The following is a 20,259-nucleotide window of genomic DNA, read 5'->3' on the forward strand; positions in this document are numbered from 1 at the left end:
CGCTTCATGCTGTAACCACTGTGCATAAAAATTTGGAAACATGGCATACAGTGTATCATTTTCTGTCTAAGTCATGTTTCCCATATTTTCCCTTCCCAGATACAAGCCCGTTTGAGTGTTTGGGGCACTTTTTAGCTAAAATCATCCTACGGGGCCTAACTGCATATGCTAAAACCTGCCTATTTTGAATGGTGTAGTGGCCCCTGCAAGCTCCAAAAATATCAGGACTTACTTCCCCAATAACCTGCTAACTCACGCCTGAAATACATACTTATTCACCCTATTTTGTTCATTGGACTCATTTCTCATTTGAAATGCCCATTTTTGGGGGGCCAGAAATGTGCGTCTTTAAAATGTGATTTCTACGATACCCCACTTTTGCGCGTCGGACCTCAACTTTTCCCGTAAACGCAGAAAAACCACAATTTTCAGGAGAAACGAGACAGACATCCCCTCCCTCTGCCACCCACCCGCCCAACTGACAGCCAGCCATTAGACATGCACAGATAGTTCTGAGGGTCTGTTTGTGATGTCATAAAGGGCCTGCTGATCAATGGGCAGCTTTCTGATTGGCTGCTGTATTTGATTGACAGATGGAAGCTGGCAGCTGATTGGCTGTCTAGCCTAAAGTGCTTTACACACCTCCCTGATGGTACCACTGGCTATCACTCCACCTCAGCTCATTGGGTAATGAAAAATTTAGAACAATTGATGGATGAAAGCAGGCAGGCCGGCCATTTTGGGACGCTCAGTGGACTTGTTTAATGCAATGCACCTTTGTATATTCACATGCATTCGCTTCATGCTGTAACCACTGTGCATAAAAATTTGAAAACATGGCAAACAGTGTATCATTTGCTGTCTAAGTCATGTTTCCCATATTTTCCCTTCCCAGATACAAGCCCGTTTGAGTGATTGGGGCACTTTTTAGCTAAAATCATCCTACGAGGCCTAACTGCATATGCTAAAGCCTGCCTATTTTGAATGGTGTAGTGGCCCCTGCAACCTCCAAAAATATCAGGACTTACTTCCCCAATAACCTGCTAACTCACCCCTGAAATACATACTTATTCACCCTATTTTGTTCATTGGACTCATTTCTCATTTGAAATGCCCATTTTTGGGGGGCCAGAAATGTGCGTCTTTAAAATGTGATTTCTACTATACCCCACTTTTGCGCGTCGGACCTCAACTTTTCCCGTAAACGCAGAAAAACCGCAATTTTCAGGAGAAACGAGACAGACATCCCCTCCCTCTGCCACCCACCCGCCCAACTGACAGCCAGCCATTAGACATGCACAGATAGTTCTGAAGGTCTGTTTGTGATGTCATAAAGGGCCTGCTGATCAATGGGCAGCTTTCTGATTGGCTGCTGTATTTGATTGACAGATGGAAGCTGGCAGCTGATTGGCTGTCTAGCCTAAAGTGCTTTACACACCTCCCTGATGGTACCACTGGCTAAGACTCCACCTCAGCTCATTGGGTAATGAAAAATTTAGAACAATTGATGGATGAAAGCAGGCAGGCCGGCAATTTTGGGACACTCAGTGGACTTGTTTAATGCAATGCACATTTGTATATTCACATGCATTCGCTTCATGCTGTAACCACTGTGCATAAAAATTTGGAAACATGGCATACAGTGTATCATTTTCTGTCTAAGTCATGTTTCCCATATTTTCCCTTCCCAGATACAAGCCCGTTTGAGTGTTTGGGGCACTTTTTAGCTAAAATCATCCTACGGGGCCTAACTGCATATGCTAAAACCTGCCTATTTTGAATGGTGTAGTGGCCCCTGCAACCTCCAAAAATATCAGGACTTACTTCCCCAATAATCTGCTAACTCACCCCTGAAATACATACTTATTCACCCTATTTTGTTCATTGGACTCATTTCTCATTTGAAATGCCCATTTTTGGGGGGCCAGAAATGTGCGTCTTTAAAATGTGATTTCTACGATACCCCACTTTTGCGCGTCGGACCTCAACTTTTCCCGTAAACGCAGAAAAACCACAATTTTCAGGAGAAACGAGACAGACATCCCCTCCCTCTGCCACCCACCCGCCCAACTGACAGCCAGCCATTAGACATGCACAGATAGTTCTGAGGGTCTGTTTGTGATGTCATAAAGGGCCTGCTGATCAATGGGCAGCTTTCTGATTGGCTGCTGTATTTGATTGACAGATGGAAGCTGGCAGCTGATTGGCTGTCTAGCCTAAAGTGCTTTACACACCTCCCTGATGGTACCACTGGCTAAGACTCCACCTCAGCTCATTGGGTAATGAAAAATTTAGAACAATTGATGGATGAAAGCAGGCAGGCCGGCCATTTTGGGACGCTCAGTGGACTTGTTTAATGCAATGCACCTTTGTATATTCACATGCATTCGCTTCATGCTGTAACCACTGTGCATAAAAATTTGGAAACATGGCAAACAGTGTATCATTTGCTGTCTAAGTCATGTTTCCCATATTTTCCCTTCCCAGATACAAGCCCGTTTGAGTGATTGGGGCACTTTTTAGCTAAAATCATCCTACGAGGCCTAACTGCATATGCTAAAGCCTGCCTATTTTGAATGGTGTAGTGGCCCCTGCAACCTCCAAAAATATCAGGACTTACTTCCCCAATAACCTGCTAACTCACCCCTGAAATACATACTTATTCACCCTATTTTGTTCATTGGACTCATTTCTCATTTGAAATGCCCATTTTTGGGGGGCCAGAAATGTGCGTCTTTAAAATGTGATTTCTACGATACCCCACTTTTGCGCGTCGGACCTCAACTTTTCCCGTAAACGCAGAAAAACCGCAATTTTCAGGAGAAACGAGACAGACATCCCCTCCCTCTGCCACCCACCCGCCCAACTGACAGCCAGCCATTAGACATGCACAGATAGTTCTGAGGGTCTGTTTGTGATGTCATAAAGGGCCTGCTGATCAATGGGCAGCTTTCTGATTGGCTGCTGTATTTGATTGACAGATGGAAGCTGGCAGCTGATTGGCTGTCTAGCCTAAAGTGCTTTACACACCTCCCTGATGGTACCACTGGCTAAGACTCCACCTCAGCTCATTGGGTAATGAAAAATTTAGAACAATTGATGGATGAAAGCAGGCAGGCCGGCCATTTTGGGACGCTCATTGGACTTGTTTAATGCAATGCACCTTTGTATATTCACATGCATTCGCTTCGTGCTGTAACCACTGTGCATAAAAATTTGGAAACATGGCATACAGTGTATCATTTTCTGTCTAAGTCATGTTTCCCATATTTTCCCTTCCCAGATACAAGCCCGTTTGAGTGTTTGGGGCACTTTTTAGCTAAAATCATCCTACGGGGCCTAACTGCATATGCTAAAACCTGCCTATTTTGAATGGTGTAGTGGCCCCTGCAACCTCCAAAAATATCAGAACTTACTTCCCCAATAATCTGCTAACTCACCCCTGAAATACATACTTATTCACCCTATTTTGTTCATTGGACTCATTTCTCATTTGAAATGCCCATTTTTGGGGGGCCAGAAATGTGCGTCTTTAAAATGTGATTTCTACGATACCCCACTTTTGCGCGTCGGACCTCAACTTTTTTTCCGTAAACGCAGAAAAAGCGCAATTTTCAGGAGAAACGAGACAGACATCCCCTCCCTCTGCCACCCACCCACCCAACTGACAGCCAGCCATTAGACATGCACAGATAGTTCTGAGGGTCTGTTTGTGATGTCATAAAGGGCCTGCTGATCAATGGGCAGCTTTCTGATTGGCTGCTGTATTTGAGTGACAGATGGAAGCTGGCAGCTGATTGGCTGTCTAGCCTAAAGTGCTTTACACACCTCCCTGATGGTACCACTGGCTAAGACTCCACCTCAGCTCATTGGGTAATGAAAAATTTAGAACAATTGATGGATGAAAGCAGGCAGGCCGGCCATTTTGGGACACTCAGTGGACTTGTTTAATGCAATGCACCTTTGTATATTCACATGCATTCGCTTCATGCTGTAACCACTGTGCATAAAAATTTGGAAACATGGCAAACAGTGTATCATTTGCTGTCTAAGTCATTAAACTCCCCATCAGGTATCCCCAGGTCCACACCTTTCCATCTCACCATAAACTTAACCTAAACCTTAACACTAACTTATATAATAAAAAAGACACAGACACAAGTGCTGGCGTTTCAAAATGAATGTCAATTTATTTTGACAATTAAACTAACTATATATATATAATGGTGGCGGCACCAAAGAACGGTCATTATAGGAAAGTGGGGGTTAAAGATGTTACCATACACACCATCGCTGGTGATCGCTCTCCCCGGTCATCCACTCGTGCTAGTGGTGACCACCACCCCGGGCGGGAGCATGGCCGATGACCATCGATGTCAGGAGAGAGCGACACCCCACTATCTACACACACACATCAAGATCTTACAAGGATGACCGTTCTTTACCGCCGCCGGAGAGAAAAGAAATAGGGAAGGGTGGGCGGGGCTTTTTCAGACAGAGGAAGACTTCCTGTGAGTATGATCCTTTTCTTCCCTGTCTATACTCCTCCCACAGCTCTGATAGGCCTTGTGCCCATCCTATCAGCATATCAGCTGACCTTCCAGCGTAACCTGGGGAACCATCAGGGGTTTATGCTCACTCAGTGCTTAGTCAGCATTCGTGGTTCTTAAACTCCCCATCAGGTATCCCCAGGTCCACACCTTTCCATCTCACCATAAACTTAACCTAAACCTTAACACTAACTTATATAATAAAAAAGACACAGACACAAGTGCTGGCGTTTCAAAATGAATGTCAATTTATTTTGACAATTAAACTAACTATATATATATAATGGTAACGGCACCAAAGAACGGTCATTATAGGAAAGTGGGGGTTAAAGATGTTACCATACACACCATCGCTGGTGATCGCTCTCCCCGGTCATCCACTCGTGCTAGTGGTGACCACCACCCCGGGCGGGAGCATGGCCGATGACCATCAATGTCAGGAGAGAGCGACACCCCACTATCTACACACACACATCAAGATCTTACAAGGATGACCGTTCTTTACCGCCAAAGCTAGGCCCTAAGCCGCAGCACCGCCACCAAGTAGGAAACGCTCAGCACTGTGTGTCTAACCAACTAAAAACATCGCCCAAAAACAGAGCCACGCCCTCCGGGCTCAGATGAACGCCATCGCTCCTATACAGCGCACTCCGCTGAAAGCTGATGGCGTCATGGCGAATAACACCCCCGCCATTGGTCAGCAGATACTTCTCAACTGCAGCGTTCACCGTTTCCGTGAACGCTCCAGGCGGGGGCAGGATACCGCATTTCTCCACACTATCCTCGATGTAATGGAGGACCACACCAACTTACATGCAGGCAAATACAGAGAAATAAAATAGAGGTCCCGCACAATCACTGAGCGCAGCTCGAGAGCAGTCATTCGCCCTAAGTCATTACCACCCAGGTGGAAAATAATGACCCTCGGGACCCCAAAATCTCTCAGAGCTCGAATCAGCCCCGCCTGCAGCCCTTTCCACAGCATACCTCTCTCACCCAGCCACCTAACCTCCCCAGCTCGACTAAACACGCGTACATCCGATGCTATGTTTGCCCTGGAAGCCCAATAGACAAAGGAATGTCCAATCATCCAAATGGACTTAACGTCCTGTCGACCTGAAATATTTATAAAGAGGTTAGAAGGCTGTCGACAAGCTTGCATACCAAGCATTCACCACGCTTGTTAGAGAGAGGAATGAGAAGAAGCCGAGGCCGACCAGCTCTTGAGGCACAAAACACACCGTCTGGAGTAAACTAACAAGTACGCCATGCCAGATTGTAATTATAGCCGAATTGTGCCCCCAGACGGATGTGAAAACACACCTCAAGGCCCCCACTGGAAGTTGGCGAGCGCTTATGCGTCCAGTTGACCAAGGTTGAAAGTGACAGATAAAGCTGGCCGAATGTACCTCCGGAATGCTGCCGAGCGCCATCGACCCAGAGCTTGAATCTCTGCGTCGGAGCGGCCCTCCGCAGCCGCCGAGGTAGCAGCCCCGATCCTAAAGGAATGAGACCCAAATTCCCTAGGATCGAGACCCGTGGCCTCCAGCGCCCGTCCCAAGACGTGACAAAACTGGTATTTTGTGAGCGGTGACCCATCCTCGTGCATCAACCATGCACCTGGAAGGTCCGGGCGCGCCTGGGCGAAGGCCGAGACCAACGTCACAGGGCACGCCTTTTCCACCGTGCACAGCAGCAAGGACAGCCACCGCCCCCTCCCAGCCTGGTCCGTCTTGGATCGTCGCAGGTGACATAGCACCGAGTCAGCTTGGACCACCAGGTCGTCCACAGTCAGAGGCGAGGGCGCTCGTTTTGACGGTGCCACCAGTTCCCCAATCCTGAAGGCCCCGTGGTACGCCATCACGTACGCCGTGCGGAACAAGAGTACCTCATAGTGAGGCCAGCAGATGTCCCCCAGAGCGTCCAGCAGTGCTGGAAGTAATGACATATCAATGGGACGCCTACAGTCCGTGGGGGCAGGTGTATCCCGCCGCCAACCCCGCAGCGCCCTAGACACCAGGAATGATCGGGACGGGTCCGCCCTACCCTGTAATGCGGAGAAAAACGACACCCCTGCCAAGACCCTGCGCACGGAGGCAACAGAGCGACCATTGGAGTATGCACTCCAAACAAAAGCCACCATGGCTTCCTCAGGTGTCTTACCTGCTTGAGGAGCAGCCAGTCTGAACTGCTCCCACTCCTGCCATCCAGCCTGATAGCAGTGGAGCGTCCGTGGTGCGATAGCCCGCATGGCTAGCCCCTCCATTCCGGCCTGATCATCTGCCAAATATAAGAGGGACAGCATTCACCAACAATCGATGCATCGGGAGCCAGGGCCCGAAACTTCTCCCAATCGGCCCTGGACAATGCATCTGCCACAGAGTTCTCTACTCCGGGAACATGTTGTGCCACAAACTGTATGTTGAACAGCAGGCATCGCAGCACCAACCGCGCAAGCAGGCGAACCACAGGCATGGAAGCTGATCCCTGCCTGTTAATAGAGTGCACCACTCCCAAATTATCGCACCAAAATATGATGCTGGAGTCGCGTAGCCTGTCTGCCCATAGCTCCAGCGCCACTACAATGGGGAACAGCTCCAACAGCAGTAAGTTTTTTGTAAGTCCTTCCGCTACCCATTCCACAGGCCATGGCGCGGCGCACCATGACCCATGCAGGAAGGCTCCGAAACCCACCCCGCCTGCTGCGTCAGTATACAATTGTAACTGCGCATTGGTGCGCGGGCTGGCAGGCCAAATCAGGACACCGTTGAACTGCTCCAAGAAGGAGAGCCAAGTGCGTAAATCCCTCTTTATCTCTGCAGAGAGACGTACGAAGTGGAGTGGGTGCCTGACGCCTGACATGGATCTTTCCAACTTTCTACAAAAAACTCTGCCCATGGGTATGACCCTGCAAGCAAAGTGAAGTAGTCCCAGGAGAGACTGAAGTTGGCGCAACTGAAGTTTGCCCGTGGCCAGTGCCAGGCTAATGGCTCCGCGTAGCCGCGAAAGCTTGTCCTGGGGGAGGCGGCAACAGGCCGCTATTGTGTCTATTTCAATCCCCAAGAAGGACAGGCGCTGCACTGGGCCCTCCGTCTTGTCCTCCGCAATGGGGACACCAAACTCCCTGAACAGATTCTGCAGGTAAGTCAGCAGAAGCTTGCACCGCTGAGAATCGGCAGGGCCCACACACAGGAAGTCATCCAAGTAGTGGGCCACGCTAGTTTCGTCTGAACCCACTTCTACGCACCAATGCAAGAAACTGCTAAATCTCTCGAAGTAGGCGCAGGAAATCGAGCAGCCCATCGGTAAGCACCTGTCCACGTAAAAACCCGTGGGCAGGCGAAATCCCATGAACCGGAATGATTCTGGATGTAGAGGGAGAAGGCGAAAGGCTGACTCGATGTCCACCTTGGCCAGCAGGGCCCCGTGTCCGTGGCTGCGCACTATATCAAGGGCCTGCTCAAACGACTGGTATCGCACGCGACACAAGTGCTCAGGGATGGCGTCATTAACAGAGCCGCCCGGTGGGTGGGACAAGTGTTGGATAAGCCTAAACTTGCCGCTAGCTTTTTTGGGGACTACCCCCACCGGGGAGAGAACCAGGTTCTCTATAGGGGGGAATGGAAAAGGACCCACCATTCTCCCCAAGCTCACCTCTTTGTCTACCTTTTCTAACACTATCCCGGGCATCTGTATTGCGGATTTTAAATTTCGGGGGGAACGTGCTACCACCTCCCCCTGGATTGGTAGACGGAAGCCCAGGAGGAAGCCTTGCTCTAGGAATTTTGCCTCCTCCCTACACGGGTACCGTCCCAGCCATCCGGCCAAGCGGTCAACCCGTACAGGAGAAGGGGCCTTACTGAGGTGTGCCCCCGGCTGTGGAAGCCTGGGAGGTGCCTCCCTGCTTGCCCTTCCTGCAGTCTCTAAAAGGGTGATTGCCCCAGCATTTTGAGCATGCGTGCTTAAACTTGCACGAGGCTCCCAGGGCGCAGCCAGCTCCGTTGAATGCGAAGCAACGCCCGGCGGGGGCCCCCCCCGCCCTACCGCGAAAGGGTTGTTGTTGCTTGCGAGGGGCGGGGCTGGAGGCTGGCGTGGCCGCAGCAGCAACTGCCGGAGCAGCCGCCGGCTTTGGCCCCATCCAGATCTCCACGTCTTTGCACCCTAATGCCATAATGGCCAGCCCTGACTGTTTGCGGCGAAAATTCTCATCATATGAGCGCCATGAAGAGTCGGCCTCTGACAGGAACATCTGATGAATCATGTGCATGTAACGCACCATGTTCATGTGTTCTTGCGGTCTTGTTTCTAGGTAACAAGCCGCGAACATGAACATGCCCGCCTGCCACCGGTGATAGGTGCAGTAGGCCTCCTCCCCAATACCCCCTCGCCTCTTTGCCGCGCGATATTCTTTTTCCGCCTGTGCCGTCATGGTGAAGAAGCTGACGTATTTCCCGTCGTTAATGCGTTCCTGGACGCTGCGCCTAAGCCCTCTGAGCACTGCTGTGTTCTCGCACTGGACAACTTGTCCCCTAGGGAACAACGGGGACCCCGAGCTGCCACTGGAGCTAGAATGCCTTCTGCGCCTGTGCCTGCGACGCCTGCGCGATTTTCTGCCCCCATCTCCCTCCGACGACCCTGAGTCAGATCCGCCGGAGGAAGAGGAGGTATGCGCCGCCCTACGCTTGCGCCGCTTGCGCTTGGGCGCTGACCCACCTGAAGTACCCTCCACTGGTACAAGGCTCATCTGTGGGGTATCCACCACCAAACCCACTGGAGGGGTTCCAGAAGCAACGATATCCCTCGCGGTGAGGGGGGCCGTAGGTCTTGCCATCGCCGCTGATGAGGCCCTAGCTGCCGGAGCCGGGGAAGGGATCCCTGAGGGTGCCAAAGGGTCCTGACTGTGGGCCGGGGCAACCCCCCCGGGAGCAGGTGACTGCCTCATAAAGTCTGAAAGTAGGGACAGGAACTGCTGTACCCCCCCATCTGCGGCCGCAGGTGGTGTGGGGGCTGCCATGGTAACTGGTGCAGCAGGCGCAGAGGCCTGAGTACTGCGCAGGGGAAGCAATCTGGCCCTTCTAAGGATCTGCCGCCTTGCTATGTGCAGTGAGGACCTCATCCCTAGTGGCCTTGTTCCCCTAGGTGTCTCCAAAGGGGCTGGTGGCACTAACTGGGCCCTAGCCGGCCCCTGGCCCCCACCTCTGGCCCTCCCGCGGCCCCTACCCGACCTGCTGGGGGTTGGGGTGGTTACTCCCGATGGGAGGCCCCCCTGTGGCAACCTAGATGCCAGGATGGGGATGGATGAGGGGCGAGAGCCCTGACTGCGCCTATTGGCGCCCTGTGATTGCGGAAGGGTGACCTGTGTGGCCTGTAACACAGCGCCTCTGGCGCGGGTACCCTGACTGCGCCTTTGGGCGCCCTGTGATTGCATAGGGGTGACCTGCGTGGCCTGTGCCACAGCGCCTCTGGCGCGGGTATGTCTGCGCCTATGGGCGCCCGGTGATTGCTGGGGCTCCAACTGCGCGGCCTGTACCACAGCGCCTCGGTAGCTGGATCGGGCGGAAGGCCGCGATCCAGGCCTGTCGTAGCTGGCCGACGTGCGGGGGCCTAGCCCGCTCGCACGGGTGTTTGCTGGACGGGCGCTACCCCTGCCCGACCCCCCCTGGCTGCCGCGAGCACCGCCGCGCACGCCGCGGCCTCTGCCCGCACTACGCGAGGTCCGGCGCCCGGCCGCGTCATCAGCCGGCGCCGCGACCATCGCGTCTTGACGCGCGGGCGGCACAGGAGCCGCAGGACCGCGCCGCGATCCCCTCCGGTCCCCACTGGAACCACCAGGGACCGCGCCACTAGGCCCCGCCGCCTCCCAATCCGCCTCTGCTTCAGCAAGGCGGACGGGCGGGCGGATCGCTCTGCGCGGCCTATAGGCCATATCTGACAGAGAGGGACAGGTAAAGAAAAAGGGGACAGATCTATGAAGAGAAGAAAAGGAGAGACAGAGTGGTATTAGGGAAGGAAGAAAACGCTTGAAAGACAAACGGAAATTTATTGCTGCAGAGCAGCCTTGCCTGATCCTGCAGCACGCTTTTTCAGACAGAGGAAGACTTCCTGTGAGTATGATCCTTTTCTTCCCTGTCTATACTCCTCCCACAGCTCTGATAGGCCTTGTGCCCATCCTATCAGCATATCAGCTGACCTTCCAGCGTAACCTGGGGAACCACCAGGGGTTTATGCTCACTCAGTGCTTAGTCAGCATTCGTGGTTCTGTTTCCCATATTTTCCCTTCCCAGATACAAGCCTGTTTGAGTGATTGGGGCACTTTTTAGCTAAAATCATCCTACAAGGCCTAACTGCATATGCTAAAGCCTGCCTATTTTGAATGGTGTAGTGGCCCCTGCAACCTCCAAAAATATCAGGACTTACTTCCCCAATAACCTGCTAACTCACCCCTGAAATACATACTTATTCATCCTATTTTGTTCATTGGACTCATTTCTCATTTGAAATGCCCATTTTTGGTGGGCCAGAAATGTGCGTCTTTAAAAGGTTATTTCTACGATACCCCACTTTTGCGCGTCGGACCTCAACTTTTCCCGTAAACGCAGAAAAAGCGCAATTTTCAGGAGAAACGAGACAGACATCCCCTCCCTCTGCCACCCACCCACCCAACTGACAGCCAGCCATTAGACATGCACAGATAGTTCTAAGGGTCTGTCTGTGATGTCATAAAGGGCCTGCTGATCAATGGGCAGCTTTCTGATTGGCTGCTGTATTTGATTGACAGATGGAAGCTGGCAGCTGATTGGCTGTCTAGCCTAAAGTGCTTTACACACCTCCAGGATGGTACCACTGGCTAAGACTCCACCTCAGCTCATTGGGTAATGAAAAATTTAGAACAATTGATGGATGAAAGCAGGCAGGCCGGCCATTTTGGGACACTCAGTGGACTTGTTTAATGCAATGCACCTTTGTATATTCACATGCATTCGCTTCATGCTGTAACCACTGTGCATAAAAATTTGGAAACATGGCATATAGTGTATCATTTGATGTCTAAGTCATGTTTCCCATATTTTCCCTTCCCAGATACAAGCCCGTTTGAGTGTTTGGGGCACTTTTTAGCTAAAATCATCCTACGGGGCCTAACTGCATATGCTAAAACCTGCCTATTTTGAATGGTGTAGTGGCCCCTGCAACCTCCAAAAAATATCAGGACTTACTTCCCCAATAACCTGCTAACTCACCCCTGAAATACATACTTATTCACCCTATTTTGTACATTGGACTCATTTCTTATTTGAAATGCCCATTTTTGGGGGGCCAGAAATGTGCGTCTTTAAAAGGTGATTTCTACGATACCCCACTTTTGCGCGTCGGACCTCAACTTTTCCCGTAAACGCAGAAAAAGCGCAATTTTCAGGAGAAACGAGACAGACATCCCCTCCCTCTGCCACCCACCCGCCCAACTGACAGCCAGCCATTAGACATGCACAGATAGTTCTGAGGGTCTGTTTGTGATGTCATAAAGGGCCTGCTGATCAATGGGCAGCTTTCTGATTGGCTGCTGTATTTGAGTGACAGATGGAAGCTGGCAGCTGATTGGCTGTCTAGCCTAAAGTGCTTTACACACCTCCCTGATGGTACCACTGGCTAAGACTCCACCTCAGCTCATTGGGTAATGAAAAATTTAGAACAATTGATGGATGAAAGCAGGCAGGCCGGCCATTTTGGGACACTCAGTGGACTTGTTTAATGCAATGCACCTTTGTATATTCACATGCATTCGCTTCATGCTGTAACCACTGTGCATAAAAATTTGGAAACATGGCAAACAGTGTATCATTTGCTGTCTAAGTCATGTTTCCCATATTTTCCCTTCCCAGATACAAGCCTGTTTGAGTGATTGGGGCACTTTTTAGCTAAAATCATGCTACGAGGCCTAACTGCATATGCTAAAGCCTGCCTATTTTGAATGGTGTAGTGGCCCCTGCAACCTCCAAAAATATCAGGACTTACTTCCCCAATAACCTGCTAACTCACCCCTGAAATACATACTTATTCATCCTATTTTGTTCATTGGACTCATTTCTCATTTGAAATGCCCATTTTTGGTGGGCCAGAAATGTGCGTCTTTAAAAGGTGATTTCTACGATACCCCACTTTTGCGCGTCGGACCTCAACTTTTCCCGTAAACGCAGAAAAAGCGCAATTTTCAGGAGAAACGAGACAGACATCCCCTCCCTCTGCCACCCACCCACCCAACTGACAGCCAGCCATTAGACATGCACAGATAGTTCTGAGGGTCTGTCTGTGATGTCATAAAGGGCCTGCTGATCAATGGGCAGCTTTCTGATTGGCTGCTGTATTTGATTGACAGATGGAAGCTGGCAGCTGATTGGCTGTCTAGCCTAAAGTGCTTTACACACCTCCCTGATGGTACCACTGGCTAAGACTCCACCTCAGCTCATTGGGTAATGAAAAATTTAGAACAATTGATGGATGAAAGCAGGCAGGCCGGCCATTTTGGGACACTCAGTGGACTTGTTTAATGCAATGCACCTTTGTATATTCACATGCATTCGCTTCATGCTGTAACCACTGTGCATAAAAATTTGGAAACATGGCATATAGTGTATCATTTGGTGTCTAAGTCATGTTTCCCATATTTTCCCTTCCCAGATACAAGCCCGTTTGAGTGTTTGGGGCACTTTTTAGCTAAAATCATCCTACGGGGCCTAACTGCATATGCTAAAACCTGCCTATTTTGAATGGTGTAGTGGCCCCTGCAACCTCCAAAAAATATCAGGACTTACTTCCCCAATAACCTGCTAACTCACCCCTGAAATACATACTTATTCACCCTATTTTGTACATTGGACTCATTTCTTATTTGAAATGCCCATTTTTGGGGGGCCAGAAATGTGCGTCTTTAAAAGGTGATTTCTACGATACCCCACTTTTGCGCGTCGGACCTCAACTTTTCCCGTAAACGCAGAAAAAGCGCAATTTTCAGGAGAAACGAGACAGACATCCCCTCCCTCTGCCACCCACCCGCCCAACTGACAGCCAGCCATTAGACATGCACAGATAGTTCTGAGGGTCTTTATGTGATGTCATAAAGGGCCTGCTGATCAATGGGCAGCTTTCTGATTGGCTGCTGTATTTGATTGACAGATGGAAGCTGGCAGCTGATTGGCTGTCTAGCCTAAAGTGCTTTACACACCTCCCTGATGGTACCACTGGCTAAGACTCCACCTCAGCTCATTGGGTAATGAAAAATTTAGAACAATTGATGGATGAAAGCAGGCAGGCCGGCCATTTTGGGACACTCAGTGGACTTGTTTAATGCAATGCACCTTTGTATATTCACATGCATTCGCTTCATGATGTAACCACTGTGCATAAAAATTTGGAAACATGGCAAACAGTGTATCATTTGCTGTCTAAGTCATGTTTCCCATATTTTCCCTTCCCAGATACAAGCCCGTTTGAGTGTTTGGGGCACTTTTTAGCTAAAATCATCCTACGGGGCCTAACTGCATATGCTAAAGCCTGCCTATTTTGAATAGTGTAGTAGCCCCTGCAACCTCCAAAAATATCAGGACTTACTTCCCCAATAACCTGCAAACTCACCCCTGAAATACATACTTATTCATTCTATTTTGTTCATTGGACTCATTTCTCATTTGAAATGCCCATTTTTGGGGCGCCAGAAATGTGCGTCTTTAAAAGGTGATTTCTACGATACCCCACTTTTGCGCGTCGGACCTCAACTTTTCCCGTAAACGCAGAAAAAGCGAAATTTTCAGGAGAAACGAGACAGACATCCCCTCCCTCTGCCACCCACCCACCCAACTGACAGCCAGCCATTAGACATGCACAGATAGTTCTGAGGGTCTGTCTGTGATGTCATAAAGGGCCTGCTGATCAATGGGCAGCTTTCTGATTGGCTGCTGTATTTGATTGACAGATGGAAGCTGGCAGCTGATTGGCTGTCTAGCCTAAAGTGCATTACACACCTCCCTGATGGTACCACTGGCTAAGACTCCACCTCAGCTCATTTGGTAATGAAAAATTTAGAACAATTGATGGATGAAAGCAGGCAGGCCGGCCATTTTGGGACGCTCATTGGACTTGTTTAATACAATGCACCTTTGTATATTCACATGCATTCGCTTCATGCTGTAACCACTGTGCATAAAAATTTGGAAACATGGCATTTAGTGTATCTTTTGGTGTCTAAGTCATGTTTCCCATATTTTCCCTTCCCAGATGCAAGCCCGTTTGAGTGTTTGGGGCACTTTTTAGCTAAAATCATCCTACAGGGCCTAACTGCATATGCTAAAGCCTGCCTATTTTGAATGGTGTAGTGGCCCCTGCAACCTCCAAAAATATCAGGACTTACTTCCCCAATAACCTGCAAACTCACCCCTGAAATACATACTTATTCATTCTATTTTGTTCATTGGACTCATTTCTCATTTGAAATGCCCATTTTTGGGGCGCCAGAAATGTGCGTCTTTAAAAGGTGATTTCTACGATACCCCACTTTTGCGCGTCGGACCTCAACTTTTCCCGTAAACGCAGAAAAAGCGAAATTTTCAGGAGAAACGAGACAGACATCCCCTCCCTCTGCCACCCACCCACCCAACTGACAGCCAGCCATTAGACATGCACAGATAGTTCTGAGGGTCTGTCTGTGATGTCATAAAGGGCCTGCTGATCAATGGGCAGCTTTCTGATTGGCTGCTGTATTTGATTGACAGATGGAAGCTGGCAGCTGATTGGCTGTCTAGCCTAAAGTGCATTACACACCTCCCTGATGGTACCACTGGCTAAGACTCCACCTCAGCTCATTTGGTAATGAAAAATTTAGAACAATTGATGGATGAAAGCAGGCAGGCCGGCCATTTTGGGACGCTCATTGGACTTGTTTAATACAATGCACCTTTGTATATTCACATGCATTCGCTTCATGCTGTAACCACTGTGCATAAAAATTTGGAAACATGGCATTTAGTGTATCTTTTGGTGTCTAAGTCATGTTTCCCATATTTTCCCTTCCCAGATGCAAGCCCGTTTGAGTGTTTGGGGCACTTTTTAGCTAAAATCATCCTACAGGGCCTAACTGCATATGCTAAAGCCTGCCTATTTTGAATGGTGTAGTGGCCCCTGCAACCTCCAAAAATATCAGGACTTACTTCCCCAATAACCTGCAAACTCACCCCTGAAATACATACTTATTCATCCTATTTTGTTCATTGGACTCATTTCTCATTTGAAATGCCCATTTTTGGGGGGCCAGAAATGTGCGTCTTTAAAAGGTGATTTCTACGATACCCCACTTTTGCGCGTCGGATCTCAACTTTTCCCGTAAACGCAGAAAAACAGCAATTTTAGGGAGAAACGAGACAGACATCCCCTCCCTCTGCCACCCACCCGCCCAAATGACAGCCAGGCATTAGACATGCACAGATAGTTCTGAGGGTCTTTCTGTGATGTCATAAAGGGCCTGCTGATCAATGGGCAGCTTTCTGATTGGCTGCTGTATTTGATTGACAGATGGAAGCTGGCAGCTGATTGGCTGTCTAGCCTAAAGTGCTTTACACACCTCCCTGATGGTACCACTGGCTAAGACTCCACCTCAGCTCATTGGGTAATGAAAAATTTAGAACAATTGATGGATGAAAGCAGGCAGGCCGGCCATTTTGGGACACTCAGTGGACTTGTTTAATGCAATGCACCTTTGTATATTCACATGCATTCGCTTCATGCTGTAACCACTGTGCATAAAAATTTGTAAACATGGCAAACAGTGTATCATTTGCTGTCTAAGTCATGTTTCCCATATTTTCCCTTCCCAGATACAAGCCCGTTTCAGTGTTTGGGGCACTTTTTAGCTAAAATCAACCTACGGGGCCTAACTGCATATGCTAAAGCCTGCCTATTTTGAATGGTGTAGTGACCCCTGCAACCTCCAAAAATATCAGAACTTACTTCCCCAATAACCTGCTAACTCACCCCTGAAATACATACTTATTCACCCTATTTTGTTCATTGGACTCATTTCTCATTTGAAATGCCCATTTTTGGGGGGGGCAGAAATGTGCGTCTTTAAAAGGTGATTTCTACGATACCCCACTTTTGCGCGTCGGATCTCAACTTTTCCCGTAAACTCAGAAAAACCGCAATTTTAGGGAGAAACGAGACAGACATCCCCTCCCTCTGCCACCCACCCGCCCAACTGACAGCCAGCCATTAGACATGCACAGATAGTTCTGAGGGTCTTTCTGTGATGTCATAAAGGGCCTGCTGATCAATGGGCAGCTTTCTGATTGGCTGCTGTATTTGATTGACAGATGGAAGCTGGCAGCTGATTGGCTGTCTAGCCTAAAGTGCTTTACACACCTCCCTGATGGTACCACTGGCTAAGACTCCACCTCAGCTCATTGGGTAATGAAAAATTTAGAACAATTGATGGATGAAAGCAGGCAGGCCGGCCATTTTGGGACACTCAGTGGACTTGTTTAATGCAATGCACCTTTGTATATTCACATGCATTCGCTTCATGCTGTAACCACTGTGCATAAAAATTTGGAAACATGGCAAACAGTGTATCATTTGCTGTCTAAGTCATGTTTCCCATATTTTCCCTTCCCAGATACAAGCCCGTTTGAGTGTTTGGGGCACTTTTTAGCTAAAATCATCCTACGGGGCCTAACTGCATATGCTAAAGCCTGCCTATTTTGAATGGTGTAGTGGCCCTGCAACCTCCAAAAATATCAGGACTTACTTCCCCAATAACCTGCTAACTCACCCCTGAAATACATACTTATTCACCCTATTTTGTTCATTAGACTCATTTCTCATTTGAAATGCCCATTTTTGGGGGGGCAGAAATGTGCGTCTTTAAAAGGTGATTTCTACAATACCCCAGTTTTGCGCGTCGGACCTCAACTTTGACCGTAAACGCAGAAAAAGCGCAATTTTCAGGAGAAACGAGACAGACATCCCCTCCCTCTGCCACCCACCCACCCAACTGACAGCCAGCCATTAGACATGCACAGATAGTTCTGAGGGTCTTTCTGTGATGTCATAAAGGGCCTGCTGATCAATGGGCAGCTTTCTGATTGGCTGCTGTATTTGATTGACAGATGGAAGCTGGCAGCTGATTGGCTGTCTAGCCTAAAGTGCTTTACACACCTCCCTGATGGTACCACTGGCTAAGACTCCACCTCAGCTCATTGGGTAATGAAAAATTAGAACAATTGATGGATGAAAGCAGGCAGGCCGGCCATTTTGGGACACTCAGTGGACATGTTTAATGCAATGCACCTTTGTATATTCACATGCATTCGCTTCATGCTGTAACCACTGTGCATAAAAATTTGGAAACATGGCAAACAGTGTATCATTTGCTGTCTAAGTCATGTTTCCCATATTTTCCCTTCCCAGATACAAGCCCGTTTGAGTGTTTGGGGCACTTTTTAACTAACATCATCCTACAGGGCCTAACTGCATATGCTAAAGCCTGCCTATTTTGAATGGTGTAGTGGTCCCTGCAACCTCCAAAAATATCAGGACTTACTTCCCCAATAACCTGCTAACTCACCCCTGAAATACATACTTATTCACCCTATTTTGTTCATTGGACTCATTTCTCATTTGAAATGCCCATTTTTTGGGGGGGGGGGGCAGAAATGTGCGTCTTTAAAAGGTGATTTCTACGATACCCCACTTTTGCGCGTCGGACCTCAACTTTTCCCGTAAACGCAGAAAAAGCGCAATTTTCAGGAGAAACGAGACAGACATCCCCTCCCTCTGCCACCCACCCGCCCAACTGACAGCCAGCCATTAGACATGCACAGATAGTTCTGAGGGTCTGTTTGTGATGTCATAAAGGGCCTGCTGATCAATGGGCAGCTTTCTGATTGGCTGCTGTATTTGCTTGACAGATGGAAGCTGGCAGCTGATTGGCTGTCTAGCCTAAAGTGCTTTACACACCTCCCTGATGGTACCACTGGCTAAGACTCCACCTCAGCTCATTGGGTAATGAAACATTTAGAACAATTGATGGATGAAAGCAGGCAGGCCGGCCATTTTGGGACGCTCATTGGACTTGTTTAATGCAATGCACCTTTGTATATTCACATGCATTCGCTTCATGCTGTAACCACTGTGCATAAAAATTTGGAAACATGGCATACAGTGTATCATTTGCTGTCTAGGTCATGTTTCCCATATTTTCCCTTCCCAGATACAAGCCCGTTTCAGTGTTTGGGGCACTTTTTAGCTAAAATCAACCTACGGGGCCTAACTGCATATGCTAAAGCCTGCCTATTTTGAATGGTGTAGTGACCCCTGCAACCTCCAAAAATATCAGAACTTACTTCCCCAATAACCTGCTAACTCACCCCTGAAATACATACTTATTCACCCTATTTTGTTCATTGGACTCATTTCTCATTTGAAATGCCCATTTTTGGGGGGGCCAGAAATGTGCGTCTTTAAAAGGTGATTTCTACGATACCCCACTTTTGCGCGTCGGACCTCAACTTTTCCCGTAAACTCAGAAAAACCGCAATTTTAGGGAGAAACGAGACAGACATCGCCTCCCTCTGCCACCCACCCGCCCAACTGACAGCCAGCCATTAGACATGCACAGATAGTTCTGAGGGTCTTTCTGTGATGTCATAAAGGGCCTGCTGATCAATGGGCAGCTTTCTGATTGGCTGCTGTATTTGATTGACAGATGGAAGCTGGCAGCTGATTGGCTGTCTAGCCTAAAGTGCTTTACACACCTCCCTGATGGTACCACTGGCTAAGACTCCACCTCAGCTCATTGGGTAATGAAAAATTTAGAACAATTGATGGATGAAAGCAGGCAGGCCGGCCATTTTGGGACGCTCATTGGACTTGTTTAATGCAATGCACCTTTTGTATATTCACATGCATTCGCTTCATGCTGTGACCACTGTGCATAAAAATTTGGAAACATGGCATACAGTGTATCATTTGCTGTCTAAGTCATGTTTCCCATATTTTCCCTTCCCAGATACAAGCCCGTTTGAGTGTTTGGGGCACTTTTTAGCTAAAATCAACCTACGGGGCCTAACTGCATATGCTAAAGCCTGCCTATTTTGAATGGTGTAGTGGCCCCTGCAAGCTCCAAAAATATCAGGACTTACTTCCCCAATAACCTGCTAACTCACGCCTGAAATACATACTTATTCACCCTATTTTGTTCATTGGACTCATTTCTCATTTGAAATGCCCATTTTTGGGGGGCCAGAAATGTGCGTCTTTAAAAGGTGATTTCTACGATACCCCACTTTTGCGCGTCGGACCTCAACTTTTCCCGTAAACGCAGAAAAACCGCAATTTTAGGGAGAAACGAGACAGACATCCCCTCCCTCTGCCACCCACCCGCCCAACTGACAGCCAGCCATTAGACATGCACAGATAGTTCTGAGGGTCTTTCTGTGATGTCATAAAGGGCCTGCTGATCAATGGGCAGCTTTCTGATTGGTTGCTGTATTTGATTGAAAGATGGAAGCTGGCAGCTGATTGGCTGTCTAGCCTAAAGTGCTTTACACACCTCCCTGATGGTACCACTGGCTAAGACTCCACCTCAGCTCATTGGGTAATGAAAAATTTAGAACAATTGATGGATGAAAGCAGGCAGGCCGGCCATTTTGGGACACTCAGTGGACTT

The sequence above is a fragment of the Crinia signifera genome, chromosome 5, assembly GCF_055691185.1.
Source record: "Crinia signifera chromosome 5, ASM5569118v1, whole genome shotgun sequence".
NCBI classification, from domain to species: Eukaryota; Metazoa; Chordata; class Amphibia; order Anura; family Myobatrachidae; genus Crinia; species Crinia signifera.